General features: G+C 35.9%; 1 long non-coding RNA gene across 1 annotated transcript; it reads left to right on the top strand.

Annotated features, from left to right (window-relative positions):
* Window positions 1-246: 246 nt before the first annotated feature.
* Window positions 247-4,583, top strand: LOC135220935 (uncharacterized). The gene is made up of 3 exons (XR_010315829.1): window positions 247-463; window positions 682-790; window positions 2,388-4,583. It is a non-coding gene; the product is annotated as an uncharacterized LOC135220935 (long non-coding RNA).
* Window positions 4,584-5,297: the final 714 nt, after the last annotated feature.

Genomic DNA, 5,297 nt, shown 5'->3' with positions numbered 1-5,297 from the left:
CGTGAGTCCTAATATAAGCTAAGAGTTACGTTCTGGAATCTATTCATCATATGCTATATTTAAAACTTCAATGAAAGGCAAGTACAATAATTAAGAAATAAAATAATGCTTTCAAAATTAGCGATTTCAAGGATATCCATAGATCGCATTCGGTCATGTTCCAAGAAGCAAGGCACTACTATTACTTTAGAGTCCTTGGCAAGCGACAACATCATTCAAATTCGGACGTTTGAATCGTCAGTCATCACGTCGTGATTTTTGTTAAGTGATCTGATCATCTTTCTCCTTCAGGGTTGGCGATTACTCCTTAATTTATCGTAGCGTAATTAGTCGTGTTGTGTAATGTTTGCGAAAGAACAGTTTATCACGCGACTACATAGTAGACGGCAGTTGGCGCTTGAGATTTCCATCGATTGTTGTCCATTCGCTGGTCAAGTTATAATAAACCCCGGGGTCCTACAAGGTAACACTGGAACTTTACTGACTATAAATACTGTATAATTGTTTATGGATTTTCGAATCATGCTGCGTGTTTAATCTCTGCAAATGTTTGACAAATATATAGCACCGTCTATACCTATTTCTGTTTTTTTTATCCATTATCTGACGTGAGTAAACTCCCACATTAGTGGATTTAGAGGAAAGTTTCGCACATCCCTAAAGCTGTGTCTTTTTTTTCAGGACGTCTTTGGTACGAGTTTGGCGTTGAGTTCCTGTTCAAATGGTAAAAGCTTCACGCATGATATAGCTGCTCTCTTTAGCAACAGGTATGCTGGAGGTTTTTGTTACGGTAAGTTTAGGTAATTTTTTTGTTTAAATTTTTATAGATTTAATTTACAAATTTTTAAAATATTTTAGTTTAATTTGTCATAAATTTGTTAATTTTTTTGTTTAATCATAAATTTGTTAATTTTGTAATTATTTACTGTTTCAAAATTGTATATGCTCTTTCTTGATAAACCTTTTAAAAGTTATAAATTTAATTTATAGATTAATTAAATGTAGTTTATTCTTAAACTTTGCCTTAAATTAATTTTCTTAATTTCCAGTTAATTTGTTTGTTCTTGAACAATATATACTTTATCCTCCTCCCCTTTGGGGGCAGCGCCCCTGGAGGGGTGGAGGAGACACCCTTGTTCTGCATAGTTGGTCGTTAGACCTACTATGCAGTTTTCTTGGGTGGTTAACAAGCCAACTAATCAAACTATTTATTTTAGGTGGTAAGTAGACTTATTGATACATTGCCAAGTATTCTTTCAGTTCAATAGGTAATTGGTGTTAAAATGTGCTTGGCTACCTCCCACTCAGTTAAGTTTACAGAAGTTCCGTAAGATTTTAGTTTAAGATTGCATACGCCATCAAACGGCAATATTCAGCATTAAAAAAAATAAAATTATGCTCAGGTCTGATGTCTTCGTATATTAGAATTTTAGCTTGCTGAAAGTGGGTCAAGTTTGTGGTTGGGTTAATTCAAAATGCTTTTTTGTTAACATTGATCAAGGTTTGGCCCGATCTTAAATTTGTAAGTGTAAAGTTTGCACTAGACTTGACAGAATTTTCAGAGGATTCGAACTTGCTTAGCCGATAGCTAATCTCTGCACCTCAGAACCGTGCAGTTTTCCCCAGATAGGGTTATGTCCAGGGTTTTCCCCAGATAGGGTTATGTCCAGAGTTTTCCCCAGATAGGGTTATGTCCAGAGTTTTCCCCAGGTAGGGTTATGTTCAGAGTGGTGTTTGGATTCCTGCTGTTACCAGATGGAATTAGTTTTATGAAGTTTGCCGGTAACTTAAATCTCGGTTACTGTTAACAGGTAAGCGAAAGTTACTTTTCGTTTTAGTTGAAAGTATGAAAATTTTAAGTCTTGGATATTTTTTTGCTTGGAATAATTTGAATATCTATTTACTATGAGTGGGGTTAGTCAAATGGGGTTCATGTTGGAGAGTTTTGATACTAATAGGTTACTCATAGCAGTGTGTTTATGCTTTCCGCTAACATAGTTAGTTACTCTAAGAATATTCATACAGGCAACGGGTTTGTTATTGAATGAATGCAGGCAATGAATGCAAGCAGTTGGTTTTACTCAATGAATGCAGACAATGGGTTTGTTACTCTATAAATGTAGAGAATGGGTTTGTTACTCTATGAATGCAGGCAATGGCTTTTGTTACTCAATGAATGCAGGAGATGGGTTTGTTACTTAATGAAAACAGACAATGGGTTTGTTACTCGAACACAGGGAGATAGGCAATGTGGTTGTTACTGAGTACAGGCAATGTGTTTCTCATATGTGTAACTTTATGTAACTACCTAAGCTGATTTTAATCACTGAGAATTGCTTGTTTAACTTCCGTGTCTTCTCCTTTTCGGACGAGGGTCTTTATCGCAGGCGTGGTGGGAGCTTGGTGAGTGGCTGGCCCGGCCGCCTGGTACCGGTGGGCAGTTACTGACCAGAAGTCTCGAGAGCTTTGCCGCGTTACTTACTTCGGCATTGCATTGTAGTATCTATAATTACGACGTTAAAGGAGATGGTCTTCGATGTATTATGGTTCTGTCGTGACCATGTAATGGTTTAAAATGTGGCGGCAAGATTATTAGAATAGCTGGGCTCCTGAACTTTTAACGACGCATCGGTAGGCTTTTACGCTCTTATAACGGAAGAAAGCGAGAGAAGAGTGGGAAGACTTTTTTTTGAGTTTGTTAACGTTGGTGCGTAGGTTTGTGCCCACCTACGCGAGTTTCTGCATGTGATACTATGTTGTAACTGCCCTAACAAAGACTGCTGTACTGTCTTGTCATTTACTTTGCTAATGTTTAAGAGATCTCTCATGAAGAGAGGATAGTTTTTCCTACTGTGGGAGATACTAGAAGCTGCATTAGATAATGGACGCTGCATTAGAAGATTCTTGGATTTACAGGAGTTAAGCGTACTTAGACATAATTTCTCGACTAGATATGTCTATGCATGATTTAGATGTTATAAAGAATCCAGAACTTGCTGTTGTCACTTTATTATGTATTATCGTAAAGTATTGTTCTCTAAGTATTAGTACTTAATATCAATTAATAATTTTTAAAATAAATTCATGTTCAGTTTTTATCTATAAGCCTTTGTTGTACTTGGGTGTCTATGGAACACTGAGAACGGAGATTTTTGTATTAAGAGCCTGGTTATGGGATAAGACCAGTGACTATGTACTCCAGTAATGAGTTTGTTACTCAGAAACACAGGCATTAAGTTTGATTCTAATGAACCCTAGCAATGGGCTCGTAATGTTACTCATGAACACTGACAATGAGTTTTATGAATCCCACGAATACTGGCAATTTTGTGATACCACCTATGTCCGTTGTAAACTTAATTTATTTAACAGAAGTTCGGTCTTGGAGTAAATGGTACTACCTGCACACTGATTATGGTGCTGTTCATGATCACTGAGACATCATACTATCCTTGAATAAGTTCAATTCTTTGTGGGGCTGTTCATAACAAAACGGGATCAGCAATGCTTCCTTGAACAGTGCGTCGTGGAACTGTTCACGAATATAGGCAGTGAGTTTGGATTTCTATCCATAAGGCTAGAGTTTCCAATGGTATCCATCAACAATGCTTTTGAGTATGTGAATTATGCATTAACGTAATGAGGGTGAGAGTTGGATGCAGTTGTTGGTACCCATTAATTAAATGAATGCAATGCTGTAATGAACGTCAGTGTTTGCCGAGCTATTCATGGCAATCGGGTGTTTGACCGTATTTACTATAAAGCGCCTGTGATGTTTAAAAGGTCATCAGGCAGTTAATGCGTGTACCAATGTAGCCAACATTTTGAAATGCAGTATACTAAGGTAAGAGCTGTTGATGTAGTCTGTCTGATGTTGGTTGGTGGCAAAAAATCATCAATAATTTACTTCCTCCTTAATAAGAGCTCGCATTACACAACTTCGTTGCTTTAAAGTTTGGCGTTTTCATTAACTTTTCTGATTTCTTGAAACTTCAAAGGTGTTTATTTCTTTTTATTTTTAGAATACGACTTTGATCATAGTATGTGGGTTATCTTAGTTTTCATTTTGGCGATTTTCAGAATAGTAAATTTTCCAAGAATTCTTATACAAATTTTTAGTGGGTTGTATGTATAGTGAAAATTTTAAACTTTGAAATGGCGTCAGAAGCAGAGTAGCGTTGTAAAGTATGTATATTTGTTATACATCCTTAATGCATAATATGGTACAAAATGTACAAGATAATATTACTCCAGACGGTATCAAGTTTTCAGGGGAATAACCTTTTTTGGGAATTGATTGGAGAGACTTAATGTTTTTAATCGTTAAAAGTAATATATATCGTTCCTGTCTCAAGAAATTTCAGTGTTAACGTTCTCTTACGGAGTTGCCGAGTAATTGTGGCAAGAACATTTTTTGCTGCCGTTATTTTTCTGTGGCACAACTTACTGGAGGAACTAGAATTCAAGGAAATGTGTAGATAGATGTAGGCTTCTGTTAATTTAATTTCTAAATTTTCCATGCTGCGCTTCTCATTAAAATCCTGATAGGTGTGTTAATTAGGTTCCTCGGATATTGTGCATTGTAGACCTACCACTTGCTTGTGTATCATAAATAATAGATCTCTAGTTTTCAGTTCTTGATGACTACTTCCTCGGTATTTTTATAGGGGAAAATAAGGTAATGGAGATCTGGTTTATCATTCATATAATTACGGATGTTGAAGATAAAAACTTAGTTTAAAAACGTACCAGACTGTTTAACAGTTGTCATGTCCCCAGTGCTTGGCATGATGCCAAAAATCTATATAAATAAAGTGTTCATATGTGAATGAAAGAACATGTGAAAGGCCTTTATCAGTATTTAAACGTAAATTGATGCAATCCATCCTCATGTTTAGTTTTCATTTGTTCAACACTTAAAATGAAAATGTGGTTTGGGTATTGGTTGTGACGACCCAAATGCCCTTAACTAACTTGTTGGACAATGAGCTAAAATCTGACTCCATACTAATAATTAAATGTCACAATACCAAGAGCGCCGTTAAATGTATTGGGAGAAATTTTTTTTGTAAATTACGTAATTGTACTATTTTAGAGCAATATGTAATTAGAAAGTAATACTAGATATCAAATAATTTGTTTCATGAAGATAGTACAAAGAAATTTTCATTCATTGCTATGAAAATTTGATAATGTGATGGTCAGCTACACTTCCATGGACAAGGTCTTAAGCTACGTGGCTAAATATAAGTGTTCTAGGAGAACTGAACCTTCGACAATTGGCCCCCCATCACACA

This window comes from Macrobrachium nipponense, chromosome 20 (assembly GCF_015104395.2).
Source record: "Macrobrachium nipponense isolate FS-2020 chromosome 20, ASM1510439v2, whole genome shotgun sequence".
In the NCBI taxonomy this organism is placed as follows: Eukaryota; Metazoa; Arthropoda; class Malacostraca; order Decapoda; family Palaemonidae; genus Macrobrachium; species Macrobrachium nipponense.
Note: the sequence above shows the minus strand (reverse complement) of the source record. Positions and strands in the feature narration are given on the sequence as shown.